Source organism: Dama dama, chromosome 21, assembly GCF_033118175.1.
Source record: "Dama dama isolate Ldn47 chromosome 21, ASM3311817v1, whole genome shotgun sequence".
NCBI classification, from domain to species: domain Eukaryota; kingdom Metazoa; phylum Chordata; class Mammalia; order Artiodactyla; family Cervidae; genus Dama; species Dama dama.
In genome coordinates, this window is record NC_083701.1 from 36,975,569 (window position 1) to 36,987,795 (window position 12,227).

Consider the following 12,227-nt stretch of genomic DNA (forward strand, 5'->3'; position numbering starts at 1 on the left):
CTTTTGGTCCCTTTTGGGATAAAGGTGGAATCTTTTGGAGGGTCTGCTAGTCCCTACCCACCTTTTCCCTCCCCAGCCCCTTTTCCCACCACCCTTCCCTTGCTCTCTGTGTCCCAGAATGTGCCATACTCCCTCCTACTCCAGAGCCTTCACCACACGGTTCCCTCTGCTTCAGTTACATGCATCCACTCTACCTGACCCTTATCCCATATCAGTAATAGGTGTGGATCTTCTTTGGCTCAGTGCTATTTTCTCAGGGAATTCTTATCAGGTAGCACACGGCACACCTATTACACTTTTGATACTGGGCAGGGGCAGTCCTGAGTAAAACTGTACAGAAACTGTGTCACATGGAGCCAGGCTTTCAATCTCCTGTGGCTCCCTTGGTCCCCCAGATCCCTCTCCTCCACCCACCTTTACCTCATCCGGGCAGGGGCCGGCTTACTTTGTGATATGCTTTTGTCGACCTAGGTTACTTCCTTCCAGTTCTTAACACTCTTTTTGTCATGATAGCAGTCATCCATCACCAGACTAAGCTCCATGAGCCCAGGCAGGGTAGTCAGCTTAGTTTTGCTTCCCACTCTTGACTAGCATCTAGCATAGTACTTAAGCTTGAATTTGCTCTGAATCCATATTTGTTGAATGGTTAAACAAATATTTTCTTCTTATACAATATTCAAATAACACATTATCTATAGAACAGTATTCGTGCAGTCATTTAAAGAAAATTTATTGAGCACCTGCTATATGTCAGGCTGGATGCTGGGGAAACAGCATTTAACAACCCAGATGAGAAATATTCCAGTTCGTATTGAGTTTATATTTTTGTGGAAAGAGACTGGCAACTAAATTGCTTTAGAAGCAGACATGCTGTGATAAGTGCCATGAACAACATTAAAGCAGGGACGAGGGTAGGGATGGAGGTGATACGGTTTTACTTTCAGATAGGGTGGTCAGGAAAGGCCCCACCAAGAAGATGATATTTGAAAGAGATGAGGTAGCAGCCCATGTGGCTTTCTAGAAGTAAATGCTTTGTACTTGAGAGAACAGCTGATTTCAAGGGCCCAGGGTCAGAGTGTGTTCTTCCTTGAGGAGGAACAGGGAGCTGTTCAAATGAAGGGAGTGTGGGGGAGATGCCATCCGAGAAGTATGTGTGTTGGGGCTGGGTAGGCATGTGCTGTGGAGTTTGATGGGCCATTCTTAGGACTTTGACTGTTGCTCTGAATGAGATGGAAAGTTCCTGGAGTCTGTTTGAGAGAGACTGACATTGGTTCACATTTTAAAAAGGCAGCTGTCTACTTAGACCTGAGGAAAAACAGAGAGGTTTTTGCAACCAGCTAAGTAGGGAAGGAAGGAGGAGGAAGTTGAGAGGATTTTGAGTAATCCATGTGAAAGGTGATGGGGGAGGTGGTGATAAATGATCTAAGCTGGATATATTCTGAAAGTTGAGACATCTCCAAAAATACTTCTGCTGATGAGTTGGATGGTAGAGTATGAAACAAAGAGAGGAGTCAGGGATGATTCTAGATGGAAAGATATAGTTGCCATTACTTGAGATGGGGAAGTCAGGGAGGAGCATGTTTTAGGGGAGAAAAATCAAGAACTTTGTTTTGGACATGTTGAGATATCTATTAATCCAAATGGAGACTATGGGAAGGCAGTGGATAAATGAATTTGAAGTTCAGGAGAGAGTTCTGGGCTGGAGATGGACATTTGGAAGTTGCCAACATGTAGAGAGAAGGGTTGACAGAGAAAATAAGAGGTCCAAGGATTGAGCCTTGGGGTTCTCCCTCATTGGGGGTGGGGGTGGGAGGTTTAGGAGAAGCCAGCAGAAGAGAGGGAGTGGCCTTGGAAGTAAGAGAAAACCTGGGATGCTGGCCTGTTGGAAGTCAGGTGAAGAAGCTCTTTAAATGATTTTGATCTGCCCATCTGTTAAATAAGATGAAGACTGAGTGCTGACTTTTGGATTTTGCAATATGGGGGTCTGTGATTTGATAATGTCACCAATAGAGAGTTCCCAAGCATTGATTCCAATCTTGTGCCATTCAAATCTGGGGGTCATTATTAAGCCCTCTCTCTCTCTCTCTCTCTTTTTCCTTTTCATACTGTTAAAACTCAACATTCAAAAAACTAAGATCATGACATCTTGCCGGGAGCCATTATGGGAGGTCCCACCCGTGACGAGGTCATGAAGAAAATACCGGGCAGGCATGGCCATCCGGGATCCCATCCATGACAAGGTCATGAGGAAAATACCTGACACGCAAGGCCGTCTAGGATAAGGGACCTTCCAGGTTGGCCTCGGCCTCTGCCCTACCCTGTATCCTCCCCTCTTTTGTGCTGTTGTTCTTGTTTGCCCTGTTGCAGATTCTTGTGTTGCCTGCCGAGAGTTCTCCTGCTCCTCTTTCATTGAATGAGGACCAACTTAAAACCCTAATTTATAAGTGTCCTAGACGCTGGTACCCTATGAAAGGGCCAGAGATGAAGGAAATGCTTCAGTTCAGACCCTTTAGCTGGCATTCTGGCTTGTTTGATAAACGTGTGCTCTCATAGCACAAAATGCTCATGATTGTTCTAAACATCCTAAGCACAGTATGCTAACAAAAGAAACTATTAAGCATAGGCCCCTTCGTGGGGTGAGAAAAGCTCCACAAATATTATAGCCACAAATGTGCCTAATAGAAAATAGTTTAGATAGAGATTAGCTGGTGACTTCTTGCAGGTAGTTAACTTTTAGACTAGAGCCTGTTTTGTGCCATATCTGCTGTTTTTGCAATCCTTTGCATTTCTGTTCTGTAAAAATGTAATCCTATCTAGTTCCCATGGAGATGACACCTAATAGAAAGAAAATAGATTAACCACAAAAAAGACAGGGTCGGCTACTGAAGTTGCTTAAAGTTGCACCAGGTGCAAGCCAAAATTGTCAACAGGCCTGATAGCCAAAAGATATTATACATAGAGATTAACCTTAAAAAAGGCCCTAATAGGCACAGAGCCCTTTGGGGGGTGAGGAAGCCCTATTAGAGAATACAAAAAATATTGTTTTTAAAAGTGGTTATTAGATCAACATTTGATTGATGTTAATGTATTGAGGTTGTGCAGTGGAAACTATTGTTTACATAGTTGGAGATCTAGAAAAATAAGAGTTTAGCCCTAGTGTAAAAACAATAAGATCATTGTTAATTTTAACCAAAAGTGCTAAACAGGGGCTGCCTCACCAGAGCCGCAGAGTCTTTGTGTGTTAAACTTTTTAGATAAATTTAGCTGAGAATTTCTGCAAAAAGACTGACTTTTATGTTAACAGGATTGTATTTCTATTATGTTGCAACTTGCTGTACCATGAGACTGCCACTTTTCTGTTTTCTGCTAACCTCAAGGCCAGAAGATAATGTACAAAAAATCTATGGGAAAAGACTCTCATAAACAAAAATATACAGAGCACACCTGGTTTCGTGAAGGACAAGCTGATATAATGTTAAACTAAGTCTGTGTGCTTATCTGCCCCTTAGAAATGTACCAACTTAGGGTATAAAGGCGATGGTGAAAAATAAAGCAACTGCCAGACTCTGCTGCACATTCCTGGTCTGGTCTCTTTCTTTCTCTCTCTCTCTCTCTCTCTCTTCTCCCTCGCAGACTTGGCCCCATCAAGGCCGGTCCTACGTGTCTCTCTTGCTGACGCCGTTCATCCTGAGGGTTCCCCTGGATCCTGCTGGGGCTGGACCCTGGCAACATCTGGTCCCATCACCTCATGGCAAATAGATGGGGAAACAATGGAAACAGTGACAGACTTTGCTTTTTGGGCTCCAAAATCACTGCAGATGGTGACTGCAGCCATGAAATTAAAAGATGCTTGCTCCTTGGAAGAAAAGCTATGACCAATCTAGACAGCATTATTAAAAAGCAGAGGCATTATTTTGCTGACAAAGGTCCATCTAGTCAAAGCTATGGTTTTTCCAGTAGTCATGTATAGATATGAGAGTTGGACTATAAAAAATCTGAGCCCTAAAGAATTGATGATTTTGAACTGTGGTATTGGAGAAGACTCTTGAGAGTCCCTTGGACTGCAAGGAAATCCAATGAGTCCATCCTAAAGGACATCAGTCCTGAATATTCATTGGAAGGACTGATGCTGAAGCTGAAGCTCCAATACTTTGGCCACCTGATGCAAAGAACTGACTCATTGGAAAAGACCCTGATGCTGGGAAAGATTGAAGGCAGGAGGAGAAGGGGATGACAGAGGATGAGATGGTTGGATGGGGTTGGTTGGTCGGACTCATGGACTCTCCGAATCGATGAACATGAGTTTGAGCAAGCTCCGGGAGTCGGTGATGGACAGGGAAGCCTGGTGTGCTGCAGTCCATGGGGTCGCAAAGAGTTGGACATGACTGAGGGACTGGACTGAACTGATTATGCTCTCTGTGGTGCCCTGTGTAATCCCCACTCACCGAGGTTTGAGGCAGGAAGGCAGGTCTTTGCCCACCTCTATTTTTTATCCCTTAAGGGGAGGGGTTTTGGGATGAGGGTCACAGCACAGCTTCCTCTAAAAACACTTCCACAAATCTTCCCCTTTAAGATCCTTTCTTGCCAGAAAGATCCGTTGACCTTTTTAATATTTGAGGTAAATTCTTTATATCCTTGATATAAATATTTTTTAGGTACTTCATGTGTGATAGCTCTTTCTGTAACTCTTCAACTCTGGAGATGTTTCCAGAGCTGCGGAATGGGTTATCAGATATTCCCTACTCCCTGATGCTGCCTGGTGTATGCTGTAGTCCTGGCTCCATGGATCCTGATTTGCTAGATCAGCTAGTGTGGGGTGATCTCCAGGGAATTATTGGTCCATTTGGGCACATGACTGAAGTTGGCTCAGTCAGACTACAGGGAAGAACTAAAATTCCTCGGCTGTCTCACTGGATATAAACCAGGAGGATGTTGCCTCCATTTGTGCTGACAGTCATCTGATGACCATAAGGGGAACCTGACTTCGGATGAAGCCAATACTTTGGGACAGAAGAATAGAGAGTTAGAAAGGAACTGAAACTCTGCAGACACCTGAGTCACTGGATTAACTAAGCCAGACCCAGCCAGACCTCTGAACAGTCCTGTTATTGGTTTAGTGAGTTGGAATCAGAACTCTATTACTTGCTGCTGAAAGCATTCTAGTTGATTTATAGCTACATGGTCTGACTCATCCTGGAAGTCAGCCTAATTTCAGATTCTGCCCCTCCCTTTGTTCCCTTCTGGCTTTCTCCATTGTTTTACTTTTTATTTTTAGAGTTGATTTTTAAAGATTGAGGTGGCATTGACTTATAACATTATATATTTCATGTGTTCAACATTCTATGTCTACTTCTGTATACCCTACAGTCTGCTCATCACCAAAGATTTAGTTTTCATCTGTGTGAATATGGGTGACCCCCTTTACCATTTCACCCTCCCCACCCTTCCCCTTCTGGTAACCACTACTCTGTCCTGTATATCTAGTTTGTTTTTGTTTTTCTCATGGCTTTAATCCTTCCATTGCTGACACTGTGTGGCAACTTACCTATTATGCATAGTGGGCACAATGCCTAGGCCTTCAAAAATGTTTAAAAATTTTAATTTCCCTTAAAATAAAAATTTAAAAAATGGACATAATAGCAATGAATATATAATAATGAATCTAGTCCAGGTTATATTCATCTTTATGCCAAGGCAGTTTTAAAATATCCTATTTATATATGTATTTTTTATGCAGAATGGGGGCCCATGAAGACAAAAGTGCTAGGATCCAAGAAAGTCATAATGTGGCTCTGGTGCATGGTTACTACATTCTCTGCTTTGGGGTCTTTTGCTAATATTAGAAGGTTGCTAAGGTGAATAGACTTCTTCAGTATTTATTTAATGCCTCCTGTTTTCCAGGCACTGTGCTTGGCTTTAAAGATATAGGTGGAAACAAAACAAATAAGCATAGTTCTTCTCTTCGTGGTTTTTGATCTAGTAGGAAAATCTTAACAACAGAACAAGTGACTATTGTAAAATATGATGGGGGGGGGGTCATTGCTGGAGGGGAAGTATAGGGTAATAGGGCAAGAAACAAGAGGAGAACTGAATCTAGTCTAGGGGATAGGAAAAGATCTCCTGGAGGCAATGACTTGGAGGCTGAGAGTTGGAAGTTGAGTTTGAAATTAAAGTGCTATATTCCAGGCATAGGAAAGAGAAGTGACAGGTTTAGAAGTGAGGGAGATTCAACATATTCAAGATGTTGAGAATGTTTAATGATATGACCAGATAATAGTTCCTGGTGCTTATCATGCCAGATGGTGGCCACTGTTCTAGGCATTTTACAAGTAAAAAAGCATTAATCCTCACAGCAATCTAAGAGATAGATACTAGTATTATCCCCATTTTACACATGGGAAAGATAGAGAAGCCACACAGAAATTAATGTAACTTATGCAAGGTTGTATACCTAGTAAGTGGCAGAACTTGGGTTGGGTCCTGACAGCCTGGCTCCTGGTTTAGGCTTCTCATTTTGTCAGGTGCAGCTGGGAGGTAGAAGGTAAAAAAGGGTTGTTGGAGGTGAGGCAGGAGATAGCACTGCACTGCTGGGCTGTTGTACTCCGACCCCCAGCCCTGAGCGGGAGCCCTGTTCCTTTGTGACCTCCATGTTTATCTCATCACATCCATCACATCTTCTCTCCTGGACCACTGCAATCACCCTCTTAATTGACATCTACTATTCTACTCTTGTCTCTCATTCCCCAAACCCTCCTTTGGACCATCTAGTCATCCTTTGAATGAAACCCTTCCATATGGCCCATAAGACCTGACATCTTGTCCCCAAGTCCACCCTTCTGACTTCATGGCCTACTTCTCTCGGCATCTTTCATTTGATTCTGGCCACATGATCTCCTTCCTTTTCCTCCAAAATGTTTAACACATTTTAATCTCAGATCTTTCAATCATCCTTCCCTGAGCATGGAATGTCTACCAGAGAGTCACATAATTTATTCATTTTTTCATTAAATTTTCTGCTCAAATTTAACTTCTTCAGAGATGCTTTCCCTGATCAGTCTATACAATATTGAACTCACTTTCTGCTATCTTCTCTAGATTACACAGCATATAATATCTATTTATTTACTAGTTTATCATCTGATTCTGCCACTAAAACATACTCACTGAGGGTGGGAATTTTGTTTTGGTTATTGTTCTATGCTCTGGGCTTATAGAACCTAATAATGCAGGAGCAATTCTATCTTGCTTCAGTCTCTCTTTCCTAGGCTAAGACAGACACAGAAGGTGTCAGATAGGAAGCAGCATCTTTCAAGATCTATAAAAGTCACATGCTAATAACTGTGCATCTGACAACTAGGAGCCTGAGTTTCTGATACTGTTATGGAGTTGGATGTCATAGAAGCTCTAGACTGCCCACTCCTGACTTATGGTTTTAAAGACCTTAGTTGGGTTGCTCTTACACGTAGCCAGGCTTCCCTGGTGGCTCAGCTGGTAAAGAATCTGCCTGCAATGCAGGAAACCTGGGTTGGGAAGATCCCCTGGAAAAGGGAATGGCAACTTCGCTCCAGTATTCTGGCCTGGAGAATTCCAGGGACTGTATAGTCCATGGGGACACAAAGAGTCGGACACAACTGAATGACTTTCACTTTCACTTACATGTAGCCAAACCCAATCACAGTCTTAACATATGCAACAACTGCTTATTATAAGGGCATAAGGAGAAGAATTCAAAGACCACTGAGTTTTCAAGCTTGTGTGATGAGGGAGAATCACGGTGCCCCAAACATAAATAGGACAATTTAAGAGAGGAGCTAATTTTAACGGACTATTATATATATATATATATATATATATATATATATATATATATATATATATGAAATCATTAGTTGTCTTTCAGTTTGAGTTATGGATGCTGGGGAGTCACCTTGATTTTACGGACAGCTCATTCACACACCTCTCTTGCAACATGGATGATAACTTTGGAGAGAAATGTCCAGCTAATTGGATTGTAATGTCTTGGTAAGAACACCATGTTCTAGGAGCACAATTCTTTGTTTTACAGGTGAAATAACCCTTCAATTTCTTCAGTAAATCATACTTCATCAATATTAGTTGGGATCCAAGTTTGGCTCCTGGGGCAAAAACCCTATGTAACAATGACTTTAATCAGATAGAATCTTATTTCTCTCTCATTTAGGACTGATGTGGCACCTTGACGACCCAGGAACCATCCAGCTGGCCCCGGATGGTCTGAATGGTCCAAACAGCTCTTCACTATATCTGTTAACCAGATGGCACCTTTCCATTAGCAATGCCATTTAAAAGACAATTTTGTAAGGTTATCAGACATCGCTTTTTTTGCTTATTACTGCTGTTTCATTGCTCATAAAAAGTAAATGACTTGTAAGAACATTGCTTAGATATTGATTTTTATTCTTTCTCTTGGAGTCATTTTAGGATTTTCAGTATAATTGCTTTGAATTGCTTCACTGTGTTTTATACTACCCTAACTGGCTTAGTTGGGCTTCACAGGTGGCTTAGTGGTAAGGAATCCACCTGCTAATGCAGGAGATGCAGGTTTGATCCCTGGGTTGGGAAGATCCACGGGAGAAGGAAATGGCTACCTACTCAAATATTTTTGCTTGGGAAATCCCATGGACAGAGGAGCCTGGTAGGCTACAGTCCATGGGGTCACAAAAGAGTCGGACATGACTTAGCTACTAAACAACGACAAACTGGCTTAGTTGGTCTCAGATTTCAGTTTGTCTCATGACTAATAAAAGTTTATGAAGCTGAACTTTTCCCTGCACTTGAACTATTTTATGAGCTCATATTTCTCCTACTAATCCTCTCCCTTGCCCACTTCATCTGATTGGTTTCACCTTCCAATGAATTCCTCAATTGAGTTTTATAAGAATTGTTCCTGGGGATTTCCATGTTGCCTGTGAAAGAGTAAATTTCATTTGTGAACTTATAATCTGCAGCTATTACATTGTGCTAGCTCTCTGAAGTTATTTTAAAAGACGCTCTTGGTTCTTCTTAATTTTCATCTCTTCTCCAGTGCATAAATGTAATTGTTTTTAGAAGCTTCTTCTTGATCTACAAACATAATTCAAGGAAATACTGAAAATGACTATTCTTTTATTTTGATTAATTTATGACAGCATCATAACTTTTATGGTGTTGTCTTAAAAAATAATCACAACCTAAAATTTGAGAGATATATTTTATTCGGTAGGAATTTTTAGGACTTTAAGCGTGGGGGACTTAAAATCCTAAAAGCATCTCAAGTAACCCTGAGTGAAGTGCTCAGAGGAGGTGAGGGGAAGAGCCAGGTTATATGGAAGTTTTGCAATAAAGGGCAAGTAGTCTGAACATTGAAAGATTATTGTTAATTAAAGAAAACCATCCAGGGATTCCCTGGTGGCTCAGATGGTAAAGAATCTGCCTGCAATGCGGGAAATCAGGGTTCCATCCCTGGCTCGGGAAGATCCCCTAAAGAAGGAAATGGCAACCCACTGCAGTATTCTTGCCTGGAAAATCCCATGGACAGGGGAGCCTGCTAAGCTGCAGTTCATGAGGTTGCAAAGAGTTGGACACGACTGAGAGACTTCACTTTCATTTCATTTTGTTTCATTTCATATATCCCAGTTTAAAGAATTTAGCGCTTTTCTAAATATGGGAAGAGGCAAGCTTCTGGGCTTACCGAAACCACTTCTTTCGTGTGCATTTCAGCTGTCCTGGGGCCAGTATCCTGTGCTCTCTTGGGAACTCCCTTGGGTTCGCTCTTGCGAGTGGCTGCAGGTATTTTTCTCCGTCCTGAGTGCTCTTAGGCTCATATTGGAGGGTTGAAATCACTGATGACTCTGACATTCTTATTTACTGATATGGCAGGAAATATTTCATTTCTCAATGGAAAGTCCCACAGTTTGTGGAAGTAACCTTTCCCTCACTGTTGATTTCCTTTAGCGTTATGAAATGACCATGATCATAATGGTTAATTTGTATGGCCTTGGGCACCTGAGGTTAGTAGATTTACATGGGTTGCTCTGCCTCATTTCAAGTGAGCCAGAAGGCCCAGGTTAACAAAAGCCAGGAGAGGCTTAGATGGTGGTTACTTTATGCAAGGTTGATCTCTTGAGGTAGGTCAGAAGATTCAGGTCAGCCTCACAAGTCCTCCTGCAGAGCTGCATTAATGTAAACCTCTCCTGATATTACTTTGAGATGAGCCTAGTTAGAAGGTTTTAGATGACCTATTTGCTATATTTAATTTAAATTGTTCTTCATAAGGAATTGTCAAATTTCAAAAAAACAACAGGTGGAATGTTCTGTGAAGCAATTATATAATTGAAAGATATTAATTCTTTTTACAGTTAGAATTTCTCTTTAGAGTAAAAAAAACAAACAAAAAAATGTAAACCTCTTTATTGCAAATTAGTGTATTTCATTGTAACAGGTTCACAATTCATAAATGCAAAAAGCAAGTGAAATTTCCCTTTTCATTTCTTTCTCTACACTGCTTCCCCCAAACCATTTTTATAGTTTAGTGGGTAACAATTTAGACTTCAGTTGTATATGTATATTACACTATGCAAACTATTTTTATATTGTTGTTCAGTTGCTAAGTCGTGTCCTACTCTTTTTTTTTTTAACGTGTCCTGCTCTTTGTGACCCTATGGACTGCAGCATGCCAGGCTTCCCTGTCCTTCACTTTTCTCATGGAGTTTGCTCAAATTCATGTCCATTGCATCAGTGATGCTATCTAACCATCTCATCCTCTGTCATCCTTGTCTCCTCCTGCCCTCAATCTTTCTCAGCATCAGGGTCTTTTCCAGTGAGTCGGCTCTTCATATCAGGTGACCAAAGTTTTGGAGCTTTGATTTCAGCATCAGTACTACTGTTAGGGGAAGCACACTGATTGAAACCGCCCACCCTGGCCAGGCACCATAGTAACCATTTGCATGAGTTGTTTTATGACAGGAGATCCTGATAAGGAATATGGAACTAATAAGCCACCACCAGCCGGAAGAGCTCGGGAAAGGTCGAGAGGAGACACTGCCTGTCCGTCCACTTCCCAGAATCCCTCTTGCTAGTATCCATCTTGGCTGAGCGATGCGTGCGCCACCAGGAAAGACTCTGAATTAGAATGATTGGCCAAAGACCACCCGGAAACTAATCCCATGACCATAAAACTCAAGACTGCGAGCCATGTGGCAGAGCAGTTCTCCTGGGTTCCCTTACCTGCTGCTCTCCACCCGAGTGCCCTTCCCAATAAAATCCCTTGCTTTGTCAGCATGTGTCTCCTCGGACAATTCATTTCCAAGTGTTAGACAAGAGCCCAGTTTCGGGCCCTGGAAGGGGTCCCCCTTGCTGCAACACTTCCAATGAATATTCAGGCTTATGTACATTTTTACACATATGTACACAAACATGCAGGCTTCCCTTGTGGCTCAGCTGGTAAAGAGTCTGCCTGCAATACAGGAGATCTGGGTTTGATGGTTGGGAAGATCCCCTGGAGAAGGGAAAGGCTACCCACTCCAGTATTGTGACATATAGAATTCCATGGACTGTATAGTCCATGGGGTCACAAAGAGTCGGACACGACTGAGCAACTTTCACTATATAAACATGCACTTTTTAAAACATTAAATTACTTACATATGTTTTTTAATTTGAATCTGGGAAATATTTCCAAGTCAGTATATAGAGAGAGCTACCTCATTATTTTTAATGGTTGCATAAATTTCTATTGTTTGGATGTACCGTAATTTAGTTACCCATTTCCCTAGAGATTCAATAGTATAGAATATAGCATAGATGTAGAGCATAGTGGCAAACCCTATACAAATTACTATCTCGTTTAATTCTCACAAAACCCCAAGAGGTAGATTGTCTTCATTTTATAGGTGAGGAAACTGTGTATAGAGAAGTTAAGTAACTTGCCTAGGGTTACATGGTAAATGGAAGATCTAGGATTTAATCTCTGTATTGTAAATCTCCAAAATCTGTGTTGTGTTGCCTATCATTTTGGTAGGTTTATGAATATTTTAGATTTTTTTGTTTTTGTATTTTTCTGCACATAGTTTTCTGTAATAAGTATGTATTGTTACCATACGTAAATTTAGATAGCCAGTGGAAATTTACTGTATGATGCAGGTGATCTCAGCGAGGCAGCAGTGAGTAGCGGAATAAAACAAGTTCTTAATTCCCTGCTCAGAAATTGG

At 41.5% G+C, this 12,227-nt stretch overlaps 1 long non-coding RNA gene across 1 annotated transcript; it reads left to right on the plus strand.

Moving 5' to 3' along the window:
• Positions 1 to 7,887: 7,887 nt before the first annotated feature.
• On the plus strand, positions 7,888 to 11,295 carry LOC133042665 (uncharacterized). Its single transcript, XR_009689550.1, has 2 exons — positions 7,888 to 8,022; positions 8,201 to 11,295. It is a non-coding gene; the product is annotated as an uncharacterized LOC133042665 (long non-coding RNA).
• Positions 11,296 to 12,227: the final 932 nt, after the last annotated feature.